At 49.6% G+C, this 21,217-nt stretch overlaps 1 protein-coding gene across 2 annotated transcripts in view; it reads right to left on the bottom strand.

The window, feature by feature from the left end:
* The window catches only part of TACC2 (transforming acidic coiled-coil containing protein 2), a 192,608-nt gene that overhangs the window by 112,921 nt on the left and 58,470 nt on the right, over window positions 1-21,217 (bottom strand). The gene's annotated exons all lie outside the window — the stretch shown is intronic.

Raw genomic sequence — 21,217 nt, 5'->3', positions numbered from 1 at the left:
GAAAATAGGTTAAAAAACTATTGGCAGCATGATCCAGACCTTATGTGTATCTGTGTATTGATACATATGTGTATATACGTACATGTACATATAAACACACACAGAAAGCGAGCGACAGAGGGAACGGGCGCCAAGCAATGTAGCAGGACAGAGGCCAAGGTGTTAACAATCATTCTCTCAGTAGTGAAATTATGAGTATTTTTTCTTCTTTGTTGAATTGATCTCTATTTTCTAGTTCTATGCTAAATATATGCTGCTTTTATAAGCAAAATAAATAAGAAAATATATTTATGGAAAACTTTAAGTGCCCGGGAACAACCTCAGTTCATAACTCAGTGAAAGTTTCAGGAGACGGGACAATCGGGGTCATGAGGTCTTTCCCCCACGTCTGTATTCACATTTCCCACTGTGAGGACCTAAACTTGTCAGCCTCATCCCAAGGCAGAAACACAGCCATGCCTCACTCATTAACACCATTGGAGAAAACGAAGCCCCCAGTGGAGAATTTTTTTGGGTAACAGATACCTGCCTGGGATGGAATTATTTTTCAAAGCATATTGGACACTTTCTGACTTCTTAAAACATAATTAAATGTTTTCCCAATGACACGCAATCAGCACCCTGAGTGACTATGATGTAAGTGAGGAGGTATGCTGTGGCACTGAAAATCAGTTGTCCATGAAGTCAAGAGGGCTGGATTCTAGACCAGCCCCACCTCGGGACCTCAGCCAGGTGACTTCTCTGAGCTTGAGTTCTTCCACCTGTAAAACTGGAGGCACTGCACCACACGATCACCAAGGACTCCTCCAGCTCAGTCTTGCCCCTCACTCGCAGGCTGTCAGCCAGCACTTCTGCCTCCAACTCACCTGACTCTTCTTCACTTTATACCCTCCAGTTCTCTGCTTCCAACGTACAGACTAAGAAACGTGGCTGATGGTGTTAGAATAGCGTCTAAATCAAGAGTTAACAAGCTCTGATCAAAGTCTACAAATCTCCCATACAACATGATTATAATTTAAAAATATACATCTATGTGAATATATACATATATATTAGATTGAACCATATGAAATTGCTAAAGAAAATTGTCAAATTCACATTACACCATCAGCTCCAGGGCCTTTCCATCTTACTTCCTAGTGATTCGGTTATGTTCCAGATGGCTAAGGATGGGGGAGAGCTGATTTCTGGGTAAGTGGAGAGATTCTTATAAAACAGCTCTTCTCGGACCAATTGTAAGAGGCGATAAATGGCTTCTACATTCTACTAGTGCTTGTGGTGGGACTAGAGTGACTGAAATATTTTTCAGAGGGAAAAAAAAATCTGTCAGAGATTTCAACTACCAGCTGCTGCCACCAGCTGCTGAGGCCGGCCTACTATAAATTTAGTCAGGCCAGCAAAGGGTTGATTTTCCACTGGAATGTCAGAGAGGGAAGACTGTATCAACAAGTGTTTCTCCAAAGGGCCATGAGTCAATCCCCCCACCTCCCCCGCTTCAGAGACTGAGGCAGAGAGGGCTCTGCTTCGAAGAGGAAGACATTCACATTTTGGTCTAAAAAGCCAGCGCCTTCAGTTCTACACGTAGGACCTGGGCCACAGGAAGAGCCCCATGGCCGGCGGCAGGATAAATTAAATGGGGATCAATAATAATAATAATAATAATAGGGGTGGAGGACACTTCAGGAGGTGATGGACATGTTTATGGCCTTGATGGTGGTAATGGTTTTACAGGGGTACACTTATCCCTCAACTCATCGAGCTGTATACATTAAATACGTACAACCATATCTCAATAAAGTGGTTAAAGAAATGAGGATCGCACACTGCAGAGTTGACAGGCTAACCAAGAGCAAGGCAGGCTGAAAGTTACAGCAAGCAGCACTGTGAAGGTGGTAATGGAAGAACCAACTGCCATAGAAAAGAGGGCTTCTTTCAGGCTGGGCGATCTGGGAAGGCCCGTGAGGGGACGGAAGCCAGCAGAGCACCTCAATAGGCAGACGTGCGAGAGAGCTTTCCAGAATAAAAAAAGATTCTCCCTTCCTCTCTCTCTGATGGTTCGGATGGAAAGCCACTAGGCTTCCCTTCCCTTCCCTTGGACAGGGCAAGGAAGGGGCACGGGAGAAGGGACAGGAATGGCACCAGTCCAGTGTCTTAAGGAAATCGTTACCTACAGGGAGACTAGCACAAAAATAACCACATCAAGGGCAGTGGGAGCCAGGTGCTCACGTCAGAGAATGATCTGCACATGCAGAAGGTGATTAGGCTCCACAGAATTCTCAGGGCTGGGCTGCAATCAAAGGTACCAGATAAATACAGAACTAGATATAGAGGCGGGTGTGTGTGTGTCTGTGTCTGTGTGTGTGTGTGTGTGTGTGTACAAATACACAGGTCTATTTTCCAGCTCTGTCTGCTGAGACAGATCTGTCAAAAGGACATAAAAACCACCTCAAAGGGGCTGCCACCGGAGAAATCTGGGACTATTTGGGCATTAAAAAAATACGGATACTAATGGATTATAACCCACGGAGTAAAGTAATAATCCATGAGTTCATACAGATATAAAGACATGAACAAATGCATAAATGGGAGAGAAGGGAAAGCTCCTCTTTACAGTATAATGCCAACTAGTAAATGTAAGAGGAATGACGAAAACAGAAAATCACCATTTAAGAACAATCAGAGTGAAGGTGAATTCAGGCAGGAGCCATCACAGGGTGCTAAGGCAGGCAAGTGAAGGTTTAAACTGAAGGAGAGTGGTGTGGTCTTGGAGTATCTCCCCAGCTAATACCGATGGATTACAAAGGGGAAAATGACGACTTAACGGTGGAGAAACCTGGCAGGCACCCACTTAGCCAGGTGTTGACCAGGATTACTGTCCCCCGAGGGGGGGCGGTCCTCACTCTGTGCCCCGGGATGTGATCCACTGGGAAGAGCGCAGTATCACTTCTGCGGGGTCCCTGACCAAAATGGACAGCCAGAGCCTGGTCATGGGGAAACCCTGGATGGACACAGGTTGAGGGATTCTTCCAGAATGAAGGAGCTGTACTCTTAAAGGTCATGAAAGACCAAGAGGGACTGAGGAGTTCTTCCAGACTGAAGGAGAGTCTGCAGGCACACACAGAGTGTGACACACGCCTTTGGACTGGATCTGGATCGGATGGCAAAGGGACGTGTCGGGGAATCTGAACAGGCTCTGAAGACCGGGCGGTGCAGCGACCTATCATACGATGTCCCAGCTGGATGGCTGTGTTGGCATTGCGCTGGAGGGTGTCCTTATTCTGGGGAATGAAGACTGGAGTGTTTTGTTTTGTTTGGAGGGGGACAGCTTCACTTCTGCACCTTGCTCTCAAATGATCCATGACGATGTGCGGCATGTGACTGGAGCGGGACAGAAGGCGAGCCGTGGGACGTGCACCTAGACAGCCGGGGCCAGGCCAACCCGGAGAAGCCTCAAACGTCAGGCCAAGAATCCGCTGTTTGGGGGCGACAGGGAGCATCCGAGATTTATGAGCGGGACACATGGGAGATGGGGCGTGTGCCAGAGTGGAGAATGACTGCAGGGGGCAGGAAACGCAGGTCAGGGAGCCAAAGCAAGAGCTCTGGGGCGCTCAGGTGCCAGGTGACGCTGGGCGGAACTCTGGCAGCTGCAGAGGAGCTGGGGTCACGGTGCAAGAGGCTCCGTGAGTCCACCCAACACCAGGTGGGGGCGGGAAGGGACGTGGGGAGCAATCAAAGATGATTTGGGTTTTGAACATCTAATTGCTGGAAAGCCACACTAGTAACTGCATATAATACCTTAGACCTCCCGTACGATTATTTACTTAATACTTATCTTTCAATGAAGTCAGTTGTTCAATTTAAATAAATTTACATCATTCTAGGTGGTAACATCAGTGAGCCCGTGGTTTTGATGTGCTCCTTTTACTTTTTTCTAATTCAGAGGGAGTAAGACGTAACTCTTAAAATGACCAGGCCAGCCCTAAGCTCAGGGCAAGGCCCCGGGAGCCGTGTACCACACTCCAGAAAACACCGGTGTGGCTCTCACCAATGCAGCCGAAACAGAGCCCCGTGCTGCTCACATCTGCTCACTCCTTTTATTTTAAAAAAAAAAACAACAAAGCCTGTCATAAGTCAGCAAAATGGAATCTTCTGAGATCTCGCATCTCGTGAGCTGTTGGCCGGTTATGAGCTGGGCATGACCCAGCTGGCAAAGGTCCGACGCCACAGCGCAGGCGCTAACACATGAAGCACATATGCACATCCTTTTTGGATCTCCATGTCCACCTTCAGAGACAAAACCTCCATCCTCTGGCATGAGGAGCAGATGGACCCGAGCTCTACTTCTGCTTCTGCTTCTGCCTGCAAAGGTGTGTGCACCAGGTACCCAGCTCTGTGGCCCTGGCACCTCCTAGGGACAAGCAATGCTTTGACTTGTCGATCTCTACGGAGAACAACTCGTCCTTTCTGGATCCGGCAGATGAGGTGAGACAAGTGTGGCCTGGCACCCCTGTGGGCTGGGTACAGGAGTTGGACTGATGGATAACACTGGTTCTGAGACCACAGAGTTCAGGAGCAGAGGGGGAACGCGAGACCCTGTGAGTCGAGGGGCTTGACCAAGGTCTCAAGCACGCTGTTTCTATGTTGACAATAGTACTTTAATATATACTCAATATTGTAAAAATGTAAATAATTACCGTACAAGTACTAATAAGAACAATAAACACTAATCATCAGAGCAGCTAACATTGTTGGTGCTTCTATCTGCCAGGCATCGTGAGAAGAGCTTTGCACACACCCTTCTTGTCCAGCCCTGAGACAGGGGCAAAGAGCGGGCAGAATCTGAATCCAGGTCCAAGAGCACAGGCTCCAGGCAATTCCACAGCGAGCCTGGGCCTGGCTCGGGCCAAGAACAGGAAGACGCTCCCACAGGACTCGGGAAAGCAGCTGTCTAAGAGATCCCAGAGCCATGTCAAGGAGAACAGAGAGGGAGTTTCCACTCCCAGATAAGCAAATCCAGTGATTTAAAGATTTAGCCTTCAGTTAAAAAAAAGTAATAAAAAAAAGTACATAGCTATTTATATTTGTATAGTATCTCAGAGCTTTGCCAAATACTGCATTTTATGATTCCCCAACACCCCATGGAGATGGCAGACAACTTCTTTTATAGGAGACTGAGATTCCAGGAATGAAGTAACTTGGCAAAGAAACACAGTGGCGAGAACCCAGGCCTCGGCCGCAGACCCCATCCTCATTACCGGAACCCTTGCTGTCTCCCAGGCCTGTCCTCCAGCAGGCACGCCACAGCTCCCTGTCCCAGGTTCAGCCCTCTGAGAGGCACGGGAGGCGGTGGAGGGCCCTCGAGGGGCAGGGCCAGCAGAGCAATGTGGCCCCAGTGACAGGGAAGGGACCTTATTCCCTGCTAAATTCTCAGCCCAGCATCAGTCAGGCAGACCTTTTCTGGGACGAATGAACAGAAGAGGCAGAGCCACGAGGAGGTAAGCCAATGACATCAAAGAGGTAACCGAGTCCCAAAAGGAGGTTGACCTAACGTGACGTTTTATAAACACTTAAAATTGAACATTTGTCCACTTCAATTATGAGCTGTGCTTTTCATATTTCAGAGCCAAATTTTTTCTTTTTTCGTGAGGAAGATTCCCCCTGAGCTAACATCTGTTGCCAATCCTCCTCTTTTTGCTGAGGAAGATTGGCCCTGGGCTAATATGCGTGCCCTTCTTCCTCTACTTTATGTGTGGGATGCCTGGCACAGCATGGCTTGATAAGTGGTGTGTAGGTCCGTAACTGGGATGTGAACCTTCAAAATCCGGGGCTCCTGAAGCAGAGTGCGTGAACTTAACCACTATGCCACCGGGCCGGCCCTGGGGGCCAAATTTTTTAAGGTCTTAAACGTTTTTTGGACACCCTGGTGAGCCCTGGGCCTCGGTACCAGGTCTCTGCAGACACGGAAATAAAACCACCCCCCCACACACACTCTCCCCTGAGAGGCAGGAGGGGGCAGGGGATGGGAGGCCAGAGTCTGGGGCCAGATGGCCGGAGCCTGAACACCATTCCAGCAATAACGAGCTGTGTGGCCTTGTGGAAAGTCTCTTCAGAGCCTCAGTTTCCCCATCTGTCAGAGAGGGCAATGGCAGTCCCTCCTGGAAAGGGAGTGGAGAGGATTCACTGAGACCAGTCATGTACATGTGTCTGTAGCACAGGGCATGGCCCACGGGAAGTGCTCCAAGAACGATGGCATCATTAAACAAACACAGCAGGTTCTGTTTTCTAACAGAACATACCGACGTGCTTTCTCAAAGTACACATGGCCCTCCCTCCCGCCTCCCCTGCCCAGGTGTGCGCCCTCAGGTGCGCTGCCCCGCCACCTACCCAGGCTCTGCGTCAACATTAGCAGCGGGCGTGGAACAGGAAGGAAGACAGGTGGCAACCAGAGAAGGGAACCAATGCTATGAGCACCGACTATGTGCCTGGCACTGTGCAGGTCCTTTGTCACTGTGAGTGATGTGACAGCCCATTTCCCGAAGAGCAAATGGAGCCTCCAGGCAGGGAAGGCACTCTACCCTGGGCAGCTCAGCTCAGCTCCTCCCTGGCTGCTCCAACTCCAGGCCTCACGGGCCGACAGGACCCCGGCCTCAAGCATCTCTCTCAGCAATGTGGAACGAATACTGAGATGTGCAGAGCAGCCTAGTGGGGTCTGCCTCCCCAAGGAGAGCGTGTGAGCGGCCAGCAAGGGCACTGGCCAGGCTCTAACTCCAGGAGAGCTGGGCAAGACCCGTCCCCCGCCGGGCTGTGCGCACCTCCTCTGTAAAATGAAGGTTTGAACTATTTAGTCTCCACGGTCCCTTCCAGCCCAGGAATTTTCTGAAGACCCTAAGGCTTTAGAGGTACAGCCCCCGGCCTGGCTCGCCAGCTTGTCCTCCAGGACAGCTTAGAGGAGGCTGTGCCCACCTTGGCCCACCCCAGTTGGCCTGGCCCCAGGGGCTGGGTTCCTGGTTAGGACTTCAGGATGGGAGGCAGGGGGTGACCTGCTAACCCACAGCTCCAGCTCCCCAGGAGACAGCAGTGGGGAGGGGGTGCAGACGGGAGCCTTCTTCTCATACACAACTTAATCACTCCTTAAAACTGGGCTACTGTGGTTCCCACACCCCTCAGGGTTAATGAGCCCAAGGACTGGGGTTTATGACACGCTCAAAGCGCAGGAAGTTATTCCAGGAGGACAAGGCAGGGCAACAGAAGTCACCGTTCTTTTCAAAATACAAAGAAATAAACCCATCCAGGTGCTGGGAGAAGCGGCACGGTCAGGTAGGTGATGACAGAGTTGTCTCACTGATCAGAGAGCCCAAAGCCAAGGGAAACGCCTGCCAAATGGGCCAGCACCTCCGGGTCAAGATCCCAGCCAAGGCTGCCTACTTCTCCTGAAAGCTGGTGCATGGAACCCACAGGTGCCTCGACTCCACCAGAACACTGGACACAGAAAGCAAACTGAGTCGTCCACGGGGTGGAGGGAGGCTGGGCGGGGGGGGGGGGCGGGGGAGCTAGTACAATATAGAGAGCACAGCCTCTGCAGACGGGCAGATCTGAGCCTGAACCCAGCTCTGCCATTTACTAGCCTCCTGTAACCCTAAGCAAGTTCATTAACCTCTTTGAGCCTCACTTTCTGAACCTGTAAAATGGAGATAAATTGCATAATTTGAAAAGATTATTAAAAGAAATAAGAGCAAAAAGTATATGTAAAGCATACTGTCATTCTCACAACTGGTCCTCAACAAACAGTAAGCGTTTATTTGTTGAATGTACGGAGGCAGGGACAATAGCAACAACAGAAAGATGCTAGCTACTGCCACCAGAGCTGTCTAGCTGCCACTTAATTCAGGCCAAAGCCAGCTTCCTCTCTAACTTTTTCGTGTTGAGAGCAGGCAACTCAGCTCACAATCAAGCTGAGGTCTGAACATATGCCTCGAGTGTGTTCACACAGACAAGACAAAATTTTGTTTTTTTTTTAAACCTCGTGGAGTCCTCAACATATTACGACAGTCACAGATTTTCTCTGATTCCAAAACCACACAAGTAGCAGAATTACCTCCGTAAGCTCTCTCTACACACGGAATGCAATGACATCTGGACCTCATGCAGGAGCAAAGGCTGGTCCCACAGTCCCAAAGGGGAGCCAGTGCACTGACCCAGGTAGGAACCGCTGCAAGTGTGTCCTGCAGAGGCCCCCAGGAGAAACGAGGCAGGGTCTCATCAGCCCTTGAGGAGAGGGCGCCTGGTACACAGCTGACCACAAGTCAACCTGGGAGCTGGAAGCAGGGTGCTGTCAAAGGCATGTTCCTGGGCCAGGGACCTCACGGGGTGAGCGAGCTTCAGTCAGGAATACAAGATGATATCAGAGCTTTTCCTGTTTCATATGAACAGGCGGCTGGAGAGCAGGCAGCCAGGGGAAGCCCAAGGGTTGGAGGGAGGGGTGTTCTGACAATACAAGAAGGAGGGAAAGGATGCTCCTGACGCCAACATGACCCAACCTCGTACACCTCTTCTCAGTTTGGTATGCGCCGCCATTGGGGAACCGTCATTATATGAAACCAACCCCGTGCCCTCAGGACCTTAAACCCCAGAATGCTGACGAGCAGCCATACATTCTAAATGACACAGACACCCGGAGAGCTCCCAGACCTCAGAGGACCCACGTGGACACAAGCACACAATGAGAGGAATTAGGGGGACTGTAAATAGCCAAACTCGTATATGAGCTAGATTTTTCCCCAGATTTGCTCTCTGTGAGCAGAATTGACACGTGTTTCATAGTCTTTTATTTTTAAATAAAAGTTTTCTGGGGCAAGTATAAATGAGCAATTAAAAGGGAAGGTGACACAGCTGACAGAACTACAGTAAGCAATTATCACAATAAAAAAATGAACCACCGTCATGTAAAAACAACTGTAAAAATTAAAAATAGGAAATGTTTTTAAAGTTCAGGAATAATAATAATCTGAGGTATTTTCATGATTTCCAAAAAAAAAAAAGGGAAGGTGATAAAACAAGGGAAGATGGACAAAAGGGAGCCCAGAGAACCAGCTCCCGAATAAAAGAAAACTGCATTGACTACTGTACCTCCTTGTTGCCATCTAAAAATAATAACAGTAAAAATAAGCTACAGGAGGTGTTAGGAAATCTTCCTCCCCTAAACAAATCCCTTTGATCATAAAGAGGTGAAAAACAGTAACACGACTTTTCCCTATGCATAGTACTTCACAGTTTGCCAAGTTATTTTTATGCACAGGATTTCACTTGCCCCCACAGCTTTGTGAGCCCAGAGGGCAGGGACAAGTATCCCCACCGTTAATGAGATGCAAATCATGACTCAGAGACGGCTAGTGACTCACTCAAGGTCACACAGCTGGTAAGGGTGGGGCAGAGATTCTAATACTCCATCCTAGTCCCTAAATTGGGAGTTTTCCCTATACTGCCCCTGCCCACGCCAGGGAAATCAGTTTTAGGAACTTTGCCTTCTTTTAATTGGCAGCACTGCCTACATTTGCTAAATGACAGACTGAAATCACAGACCAGAGTGGACCGGAGAGGAAGGGCAGGGGGACACAGCTGACACTCAGCATCTGAAACGGAACCTCCACTGCAGATGACTGCTCTGAGGTCCCTCGGGAATTTGGCCCGAAACAGAAGAGAGGGCTCTTCTGTTTTTAGAGGCACTTCCCTACAAAGTTTTGTCTCCCCAGGTCTTCTTTTTCATACCTTTTATTTCTCCCAAGTGATTTCATAATCCTTAGGTTATTTTGTCATCACAGAGAGCTGCTGTGGGAAGGATTACTGAGGTTACAAACAAAGGACTGTGACCTCAGTGGGGGAGAGGCAGACAAAACACAGTCACCAAGACAGATTTCACATGCCTCAGTCACAGGTCGCAGCGGGAGAGACCAGAGACCAGCAGCGGCCTTCCCCTTTCTACACTTGGCTCCTCCGCTCGCCAGGACTAGCCAGGGACTCTATCGCCACCTTCCTAAACCTTCTCCTGACTGTGCAAAAGGTGCCAGGGCCTGCTAAACCTAAACCACAGTTAATCCAAGAACGATTTGCTTTTGGCTGTGGAACTGAGTCCCAGGGGAACACACACACACACACACACACACACACACACACACACACACACACACACACACACACACACACAAACACATGCTCTTGACCTAGCCCTCAGTCTCTCCTAGCCTCATCCAAACCTGCAGGCTGGGGCCTAGCAAGCCCACAGACTCCCATCTCTCATATTCCCAATTAGAAATGTCTTTCCCAACTCCTCAGCCCTTGCAGTGTCCTCTACAGGGGGTGCTGTTGGCATTTTGGGGGAGGCAGTTCTTGGTTGGGAAGGACTGTCCCATGCATAGCATCTCTGGCCCTCACCAGTTAGATGCCAGTGGTACCCTCTCCAATCACTGGCACAAAACACCCTCGTACACTTCCAGACGTCCCCTAATGGGGTGTTACCCTCACCATAAAGTCTGCCCAGTGTGTGTACGCTCAGGCATATCACACACACTCAAGTACACATGCGCGCACACACACACCCCTCCTTGAAAGCAGGGGCTCTCTTATTCACTCCAACCACCATTTACCCCCTGGCCCCATGTCACTCTTGTGGAGTGGAATTGCAAACTAGACAAGTCCTCCCTGGAGCAGTGTCTGTCTCCATGGAAACAACACACGTAAATAACCACAATACAAAGCCGGATGGAACCAAAGAGGCCAAAGGACTCAGCTGAGAGAACACGGGGCCAGGTGTCTGGGGTCCTAGGTGTGAGTCCCACCTTCACATGTGACCCTGGCCAAGACCCCAGACTCCTGAGTTTCCTTTATTCTACCTGTAAAATGAAACCCTAATCTGTAAGTTTCCTTCCAGCTAAAATATTCTAAGTGCCCAAGCTTAGAAAGACAAAAGGCATGGAAGGGAACAGAGGGGCCAGAGGTCAACTCTGTCTAGGTTTCCCACAAGGGGTGCACTTGCCCTGTGGATCTCCACAAGCAGTAAGGCCTGTGCATGGACCGTAGCCTGGGGTGCCTGGCCCACCCGAGGCTCGGGACGCAACTTCTGATGAGGGACTAGCGACAATGCAGGAGCCAGAGAAGAGGCTCTGGGTAGCTGAGAGGTGGCTGTGCTGTCTGCACAAGGAGTACGGTCCCTGACCTACTTCCTGCTCCGACTCTCCACAGAGGAGTGCCAGGCCCTGGGCAGAGCCTATGAGAAGGAGCCCCGTGGGACTCCACTCCCTTCCACTCACCTGCCCAGCACAACTGGCCCCATTCTCTGGATGAGCTCCGGGCTTGATCTCAGAACAGGAAAGCCCAATGCTCTGGGAGGTAACTCACTCCACAATTCCCAAAAAAATCCTTCCTCTAAGTTCTATCAACCGTCAGAATGGGCCCCCTAAAAAGACTGGTGAAGACTCAACTTTGAAACACACAAGTGTATGTGAATGGATGAAAACCACAGATGAAACCCAGCCTCAGGACATGTCCCCAAAGTCACTTCCAAATACAATGAAAACAGCTTTTGAAACATGAGTTCAATAGAGAATCCCAGAGAAATAACAGCGAGTTCTCTGCCTGGTAACAGAGCTTCACCCTTCTCTGGCACAAAACAGACAGAAAACCACACTAGGATCCTTGATTTCCCATGTGCTGTGATAGAAGAGGCTTGGAAGAGTCATATGTACACATGCACACACACGTACGAAGATGCGCACACACACACTCACTCACTTGGGCACTAACCAAGGCCCTGGGTGCCCCACCCTAAGCTCTGCTTCTACTTCCACCTCTCCAGTCCACCCATGCTTCGGAGACATTTTTCTCACAACGTCTGTTGCAGCTGTATTTCAACCTGCTACCACCCCCAGCATCTGACAGAGCCAGAAGATAATAATAACATGACATTGATGACGATGCTCTTTTAAGAAAAGAGAAGCATTAAGGCGTACAACAGGGACCCCACGCAACAGCTCGCTGTAGAAAGCGCTCTGAGCCTGTGCAGTGAAATTACAGTACTTTTGAAGTTGCGTTTCCAGGACCTCCAAAGGCAGATGAAGACTCGGCCAGGGGCCCCGGGAGCCTGGGACGCGAAGGGGAAGCTCGGGTGGGTCACGTGCTGCGCTGGCGCTCTGAAGTGCGCTCGGCCCCGCTGACGTAACTATTCGAGAATTTAAAAGTCCCAAACTCGGAGGAAATCCAGTGCAGAGTTTTATGGCTAAACCACGCGCCGCTGTGGCCCGCCGGGGCTGCCCCCGTGCGACCGGGTGGGACCACACGAACTCAGAAGGAGCCCAGCGGGGATGGCACAGAGCCGGGCCACAGCCCGGACGCCAACCGCGGGCGCTGACCCCGGCCACGGGCACAGACCCCAACAGCGGGCGGGGACCCCCACTCTGGGCGAGGACCTGCCCACCGGCATAGACGCCAACCGCGGGCGGGGACCTCAACCATGGGCGGGGATCCCAGCCGCGGGCGCGCACGCCAACCGCGGCGTAGATGCCGACTGGCCTCTCCTGACGGAAAGAGCCTCCGGAGCAGACGCCCCGGGCACCGCAGCTCCCCCGCAGACACACTCCCCTGCCAGCAGGGGACACAAATGTGCGTTTAGCCTCTTTCCTCTCCTTACCCAGTCCTTGTTGGGGAAAGATGAATTGAGCTTCGGCTACCACTTCTAGCACGCCTTTGTCTGGCGGCCAAGGTCTTGGGGACGCCGGTCCCTCCCTGACCCCGGGCGCCCGCCCGTGGCCGCGGCGCACTTACCGGCCCGGGGCGATCGCGATGGCCCGCACGGATCCGCCTTCCTTCTGGGACGGAACTGCCAAAAAGCACCCGAGCGGCTGAGTTTTCCGAGCCGGACTGCGGCGCGCAGAGTCTCCACTGCCTGGCCCGGGGACGCAAACTTTCCCGGGGCAACGGCGCGGGGCGGGCGCGGGGGCGGCGCGGCTCCCCGAAGGGCTCGGGCAAAGTTGCAGCACAAAAGGCCAATGACTGGGAGCGCGGCGGCGGCCGGGCCAGGCTCCTCCCCCAGCTCTCGGAGCTCGGAGCCGGCCAGCGCGCAGCCAGCTGCTCGCGCAGGGCGCCCGCCGCGCTCTCCTCCCGGGCCAGGAATGCGCGGGGTCGCTCCGCGGCGCGCCCGACGCACCGAGGGGCCCCCGCGGCAGCGCACCCGCTCGCCCCGCGGCCGCAGAGAGAGCGGGGCAGGCCGTCAGACAGGCGGCCGCGCGGCCCGGTCGCTGCTCCTGAACGCACCGCAGACTTCCTCCAGGAGTCTTTGAGTCATGACAACTTGTTACAGTTCTTAGTTTTTCCACGGCGCTTTCCACTACGCATGGCAGCGCGGGGAAGGCACCGGCGTGTGAAAGGACTGAGAAGGCCAAGTATAGGCCGGGTGCCCCAACTCTGCGGTCCGCGCACGCTTCCTCCCACGGGGCATCCCAGGGTGGGGGTGGGGGGAGCCAGCCCCGGAAAGAAGGTGGGGACGAAATGGTGCCTCTCTTGTTCCTGGAGCCAAATTCTAGCCCTTCTTTCTTCACCTGCCTAGACTTAACGCTGCTTAACCACAGATCTTTACAGCGCACAGTGCTCTACAGTTTGCAAAACGTGTTGGTGTGCCTTCTGGGCTGCTGCACCCTCTGAAGTAGGCAGAGACTAAATCCAAACCACTTCCCGCTGCCATATTCCCAGGGAGCATGTGTGTTTCTATTTGTGAGTTGTTGGTTTTGTTTTATTTTTTCCCTTAGAGGGCCCCAAATCAACTCCTTTGCTAACATTGACCTCACACCCAGAAGTGGCTTACCTGCCAGCACCAACGTATCACCTTTTCTCTGGAAATTTCTGCATCGAGGCCCCAATCAAGAACAGCCTGTGGCTATACGTGGACACCAGGCCTCCTATTTTATGTTTAGCATCGTGAAAGCCTTGCTATATTTTATATACGGGGACCAAAGGGCAAGAGACTAGAAAATGACTCAACGCTTCCTTTCCTCCTCTTAAAGAAACAGATGCCCGGTGCTTGATGGCCCCAAGTGAGAATTCTCTGTAGAATAAAGAAATAGACTTTTATTGCCTTCCACTAAAATATTGTCTTTTAGAAACACCATGCTTCTGGGGCCAGCCTGGTGGCATAGTGGTTAAGTTCATGTGCTCCGCTTCAGCAGCCCAGGGGTCATGGATTTGGACCCCGGGTGCAGACCTACACACCACTCATCAAGCCATGCTGTGGCAGCGTCTCATATACAAAATAGAGGAAGATTGGCACAGATGTTAGCTCAGCGACCATCTTCCTCAAGCAAAAAGAGGAAGATTGGCAACAGATGTTAGCTCAGGGCCAATCTTCCTCACCAAAAACAAACAAACAAAAAAAACACCATGCATCTAAGACTCACATTTCTGATGGAAATTTAAATATATTCCTTGTTCACATACTTATCATGGACTCACTGGTATAGTATTAATGTACCTATTTCACAAATGTGATAACTGAGACCCAAATAGGCTAATTTGTTTAAATGTACACCATCAGCTATTGGTAAAGTGAGAATCAGAATGCCCGGTCTTGTATGTCCTTGTGCCCTAAACCCAGGTTAGACCCATTTATGGTAAAAAACATACCCTACTCACCACCTTGTAAGCTCAAGCACTCCAATCAGGCAAAGAGCTAAGACGAATTTGAGGTACCGTGCCTTCCACATGAAACAGCCCTCTCCAGTTGCTGGATGTATATGGTTCATGATGGAACTCAACAGCAGGTGGGGACCCTGGCCGTGGGCACGGACCCCAACAGTGGACGGGGAAGGTAACTATGCTTTGAAACCTACTGGTGAGGTCTGCAGAATGACCCTCCCCTCGCCCTGTCCAAGGGTGTCTACATTTTCATCCCTGAGGTCTATGAATATATTGATTTACATGGCAAAGGAGGATTAAGATTGTAGATGGAATTAAGGTTGCTAATCATCTGACTTTAACACAAGGAGATTATCTGGGTGGGCCCAATCTTATCATAAAAGTCCTCAGAAGTAGAAGAGAGAGGAAGAAAAAGACAGAGAAAGAGAAGTGACAGCAGAAGCAGAGTCAGAAAGAGATCTGAGGATGCTGTATTGCCGGCTTTGAAGACTTTGAAGGATGGCCATCAAAGGTCAAGGAATGTGGGCAGCCTCTAGAAGCTGGAAAAGCAAGGAAATGGATGTTTCTCTAGGGCTTCCAGAAAGGAACACAGCCCTACTGACACCTTGATTTTAGCCCAGTGAAACCCGTGTCAGACATTTTACTTACAGAACTCTAAGAAAATAAATTTGTATTGTCTTAAGCCACGAATTTTGTGGTCATGTATTAGAGCAGCAATGGGAAACTAATACAGTAGGTGTCTGGTTATAACTGTGATTTAATCTCCTCTTTGAAGGATTTTATGAAAGTATCCTCAACTCCATGAATGTCTCCAGCGTCTAAGACTACTCATTGCAGGAGAAACCCTCTGGCTGAGGAAGAGTTGACGCTGGCACCTCTCCAAGGTGTCCCCAGGCTCAAGCTGTGCAATAATCTAGGGGCAGCCAACATTCAGACAGAGCCCTGGTCCAGTGTAGGACATACTCATTAGAGGATGAAGTCAAGGGCTCCCAACATCACAGGGGATTGAGATTCAAATCCCACTGTGTGACAGAGATACATCCACACCGGAAACTCTCAGCCAACCCACACAGCCCTGGTCCTAGCCACAGCCAGAAATGATGCCCGGATAATAAACCTGAAGCTACAGTAAATGTGCATTGCCTGTGTCCTCCTGCTCCATAACAGGGTAACAACACAATGCTGGGACAGAGGAGGGCAGAGACATGCTTGCCCCCTCTGTCTTGGGATACCTGGAATCTATAGGAAAAGACCGAACCACAGGCAGCAAGGATGTGTCTTAATAATTGCATCCATGACTGAATCTTGACGTCCTGAAGATTTCCTGGGTCTGAGTACAAGGCCACAGCCTCTGCAGAAATGTGGTCTATATGAGTGGTTTCAGCAATGCCCTAGTGCAATAGCTGCTCAGTTATCTTCTCCAGAGTCCTAGGGTTTCTGGAGTTATCTTAAAGGCTACCTGGGAGTCACCCATAGCACCTGCAACCAGAGCTGTTCCACTTTTATCTGTTATATCTACGGGTTCCATGTAAGATTTTGTTTGGTGAAAAGGTTCATTCGGAGGGAAGGGAAAAAAATGAAGGTGTGAAAACTGCTTTATCGAAAAGAATTTGTGCTGTTGGAATCCTAGGATCCAACCTGAGACCCAAAGAAGGAGAATGGTACACCCAAGTCAAAGGCTGCATAATGACAGAGCAGGTGTCTGGAAGGAGATTTTTTTAAACTTAAGTAGAGAGAACAATATATAATGAACCCTCTGTATATTACCCAGCTTCAATATTATCAAATCATGGCCAATTCTGTTTTATTTACATGCTCACTTCCCCCTGCTACCTAGATTATTTTGAAGCAAATCCCAGATATCATCATTGCATCAGTCACTATTTCTGTTTGACTCTCCAAAAGGCAAAAGGTGTGAAGGGAATTTTTGAAGGCTAACTCTTTAGTCCTCTTGCTTCCCCCAGCCTCTCCTCAAAAGGACCAGCACTGTGGAAGGATCATCTACACCTTGTAAATATTAATAAGAGACAACCACAAGCACCAACCTATGAGTCTAAAACTCAGTGCACATAGGACTCGCTGTGTTATTGTTACAGTGCTCCCAGAGATTCTGGATCAGGATGTCGGGGAAGGGGCTGAGGAAAGGGCATTTTGGCAAGCATATTCTAGATAATTCTGATGGAGATGCTTTCCAAACCACACCTGGAGAAACTCTGAATCTGAACTTTTGTGGCAGCTGTCATGGTTGCTTCCCAAACTGCTGTTCCCTCTCTTCATTTACTTACTTATGTTCAAATAATTAGTTTAGGCAATATCGGGGGACACACCCTTGGCCAACGAAACAGAAAGGGAAGTCAGCAGGGCTTCTGGGACTCTTTCCTCACTCTCTAGAGGAGATGCAAGACTGCGTATCTCCTGTCCTTCAGATGACTTCCTGCCTCTCCACGTTGTCATGTGTGGGCATGATGCTTGGAGCTGCTGCAGCCAGCTTGAAACAATGAAGGGGACATCAACCAACACACTAAATTCAGGCAGAGAGGAAGATGAAAAGGGCTAATGAATCACTCAACCTTGGAAGTGCCCCACCTCTGCCAGGTGAGATGATGGACCTGTTATTGTTGAAATTGGCATTATTATTATTGTTGTTGTTGTTGGGTAGTTTGTTACTTGCAGCCAAAAGCACCCTAAAAGGACTGTCAACTGTGATGTTGAGAAGCACCCATTTTGTTGATACTAGACCTAGGACCCCAGAAAGGAATGAAAAACCACAAAGCAAATGAAAGATCATTTGCCTAGGGAATCTTCTGGAATACAAAAGGCATATTGGCGCCTAGGAAATACCCCAGGCCTGTCCACCGAGCAATGCGTTGATCTGTGTTTGCAGCTTCCTTTAATACTGTGTTGTGGCAACAATATTTTGCTTGGCTGAGAAGTGACAAGCCACTTGAAAATGGGAAGCCAGGCTAGAAACCTGTGCCCAAATTTGCCTGACACATAAATAACCATGAACTAATCAAATAATCACTGAGCACCTGCAATCACTGTTCCAAGAGCCCATGGGGGTGCAAAAATGTATAAAACAGGACAGTGCCTAGAAAGACAGACTTCTGCTGGAGGGGCAAGAAGCAGGATTATGGAACCAAGAACACCCAGCAGACACCAGGTACAATTGGCTTTGGAGCAGAAAGAACTGGAGGGTATGGCCTGTGTATTTGGAGAAGTTATTACAGGAGGCTGAAAGGAACCTCCCTTCTATCCAAGGACTTTCTTCTGCCCCACTGGACCAATGGCCCCTCCCTGGACTGCCAATGCCACAATTTCATACATGGAGAAACCTGGGAAACAAGGCCAGAGACTGGAAACATGCAGGGCTGGCTGGTTAACTGATGGGGAGTATGTGATGCTGAAGGACAGAGGCCAAACTCTCCCCAGACAAAGAACACACCAGCTCCTTGCTGGGAGGTGCGAGTTAAATGGAAGTTCCTATCTCTGACTTGTTGATGGGCACCCAAGTGGAAGCTTAGGAACACTGGTGCCCCGAATTACAGCATATTGTCCTCAGAGAATCACAGGGCATCTGGTCAGGGCACCCACACATAGCCAGACAGCATAAACTTTCCTAGACTCAAGGGGTTTCCTTTGTCATTCAAAACCACTTATGAAGTAACTGCCATGTCCCTGGCCCTGAGCAAATTCAGATGCCTCGTGGTCCCATGCTCACTCCTACAGTCGGATGAGGGAATGGCTACCACGTGACTGAGACAGAAAAGGAATATTTAATCAGCCTTGGAAGAGATATGGGGAGATGTTCCCAAAGAGGAAATACTTAAGCTCAGTTTTAGAGGATAAGGAGGTGTTGCCATATTAAGATTTCTCATATTATTAGAGTATTTTAATAGTTATGCATTTAAAGCATATTATGAAAAAATATATAATTAGCACTCCAAACCCATAACTTCACAGGCATTACCTAGGACAAAACTAAAGCAATACATTGAAATAAAAATGAAGCAATTTAAAGAAAAATAGTAAGTAGGTAATAATACAAGTGGTATACAAATATGGTGAATGTCTGCTAAGTGGTACATGAGTGACTGACATCGGTGAAACTCCAACCTACAAAAAGAAGGGAAATGGACCAGGAGAAGAGAAATAGAATATTCTAGGTAGTGGGAATTAAGTCTCTTCTTGAATATATCCAGTAACTTGTGATAAGGAAGCATATGATTAAGTCATTCAGCAAATATTTCTTAAGCAGCTACAATGTGTTAGGTGCTGGGAGACGGGAGTGAACAGGAGGGACAAAATCCTTGCCTCGCGGAGAATACTTTCTAGATAAGTACTAATGGCCGCCTACATGAATTACCAAATGAGAGGCAAAGACAATTAGGGCCGTGAGCTGTTTTAATCTTTTAATGCTCACGTGCTGCTCTTAAACCAGAGTGTGGTCTCCTCAAGGGCAGAAAACCAAGCCTTCCGCAGTGCCCTCCCTGGCAGCTGTATGAGCCGAGCCTCCGCTCTGCTGACTCTCAGCCCAGTGCTCGTCACCGGCCATCCTTCCCCTCTCCTGGTAGAAGAGGCCCTTCTTCTCCAGCACAGCAGCATCTCAGGGCTCCACCCACCTACCGGAAACCCAAGCCAAAAGGACATTTTCACCTGGAAGATGTCCCATCTCTGCCAGCCTTGAAGGATGGCAAAACACTATCCACATGACAGCTTGCCCTCTGCCTTCCCCACTTAATAATGGGTTAAGGAAACCAAAAAGGCAACTGAAAAACTTTTTTAAATGACCACTATAATATTAGCTAACATTTATGAGCATTCGCTACCCAGCTGGCACTCGGCTAAGTGGCTTACAGCTCTTCTCTCTCTTAATCCTCATAGGAGCCCCTGTGGTAGGCACTGCTATCGTCCTTAGCTGACAAAGGAAATCTCTTACCCAAGGTCACACCAGACAGAGCCAGGTTCACACACAGGCTGTGTGTCTGTGAACCCAAACTCCTCACCAGGCCACAGTGACAAAGGACTAAACTTCGGGTTATTTTTATACACTCCAAACGTGTCAGCAGAGGAATATGCCGTGAGGAACCCAGGACCCGTGCCCAGCTCTGTCATGTGAGTTCATCCGTCACACGAATAAAATAAGATCCAACTCGCTAGTGAACAGTGAGGAAAGTTTCCTTTTTTTCTTTCTAGAAGAAATCACTGCTTTGGGCTTCTGAACAAAGTCTTCACATTCCATGAAGGGTTGTCCAAGCAGCAAGGTACATTCCTGAACTGCAACCCAGCAAAACTTAGTTGTAAGGGTAGCAAGAAATATTTGCAGGCGGGATTCAGGCCTCCAAAAAATTCAGCCACTACGTCCGCCCACGCTAAGATGAAATGCCAGCCTGAACCCAAAATACACGCAGGAAATGTGTGGGGGCAGCTTTCCACATGACTCCACAGCCTCATCCAGAATTTCTAGACGTAGCCTTGGAATTTTCCTTGAATGCACACAAAGCCCACTTCACACACAGGCCTGCATTGCTTGAACTTGGCCTTGTCCTAATTTTGAGTAAGTCACTGACTAAATAGGAAGCAAGGCTCTGCCTGCTGTACCGTCTTCCTGGGCAGAAAAACAGTCTTCTCCAGGAGTCAGAGTCGGATGTCTGTGTGACATCAGGGCAATGGTTGAAAAATAAAACATTTGATGAAACAGCCACAGTAGTGTGAGGGTCTAGTGGGCCGGGGCGGGGGGCGGGGGCAGGTTTGCAGGGCTCAGTTCAGTCTACACGATGATAACGATTACACAGATGCCTCATCTCCTCACCAGAAAAATAAGCCCCTGAAGGCTGAGTCTTTGTCTGATTTGCTTCTACATCCCTTGGACCAGTGGTTCTCAAACTCTGCTACACAGTAGAATCACCTGGGAACTTTTAAAGTCCCTACGCCCAGGCCACACCTCATATCAATTAAATTGGAAACTCTGGGGGCACCCAGGCATCGATATTTTTTTAAAGCTCCCTAGGAGATTTCAGTGTGCAGCCAAGGTGGAGAACAGTGCCCTAGATCCTCGCTACTCAAATGGTGGCCCATGAACCTAGTAGCTGCTCGCACTCTAGCATGTGGAAGAGTCACTGGACACCTTGTTGAAATGCTGATTCTGACTCAGCAGGTCTGGGGCAGGACCTAAGGTTCTGTCTGCCTCACAGGCTCCCAGGTGATGCTGAGGCTGTTGGTCTAAGGAAGCACATTGTGTGGCCCTACAGCAGCAGCTCTCCAGGGGTAGTTTTCTCCACCAGGGGACGTTTGGTAGTATCTGGGGACATTTTTGATTGACATGATGTGGAGGATGCTACTGGCATCTAGTGCTGGTAAACATCCTACTACGCACATGCCAACCCTCCCCAACAATGACCCAGCTCAAAAGGTCAGTGGTGCTGAGGATGAGAAACACCACCTAGAGCACCTAGCGTGGACCTTCATGTAGGAGGCCCTCAGTTTGAGTGAATAAGCAAATGAATGAATGAACAGTTTATACCCACAATGATTTTGTTGT

This window comes from Ceratotherium simum, chromosome 6, assembly GCF_057802395.1.
Source record: "Ceratotherium simum simum isolate JZ-2026a chromosome 6, ASM5780239v1, whole genome shotgun sequence".
NCBI lineage: Eukaryota > Metazoa > Chordata > Mammalia > Perissodactyla > Rhinocerotidae > Ceratotherium > Ceratotherium simum.
Note: the sequence above shows the minus strand (reverse complement) of the source record. Positions and strands in the feature narration are given on the sequence as shown.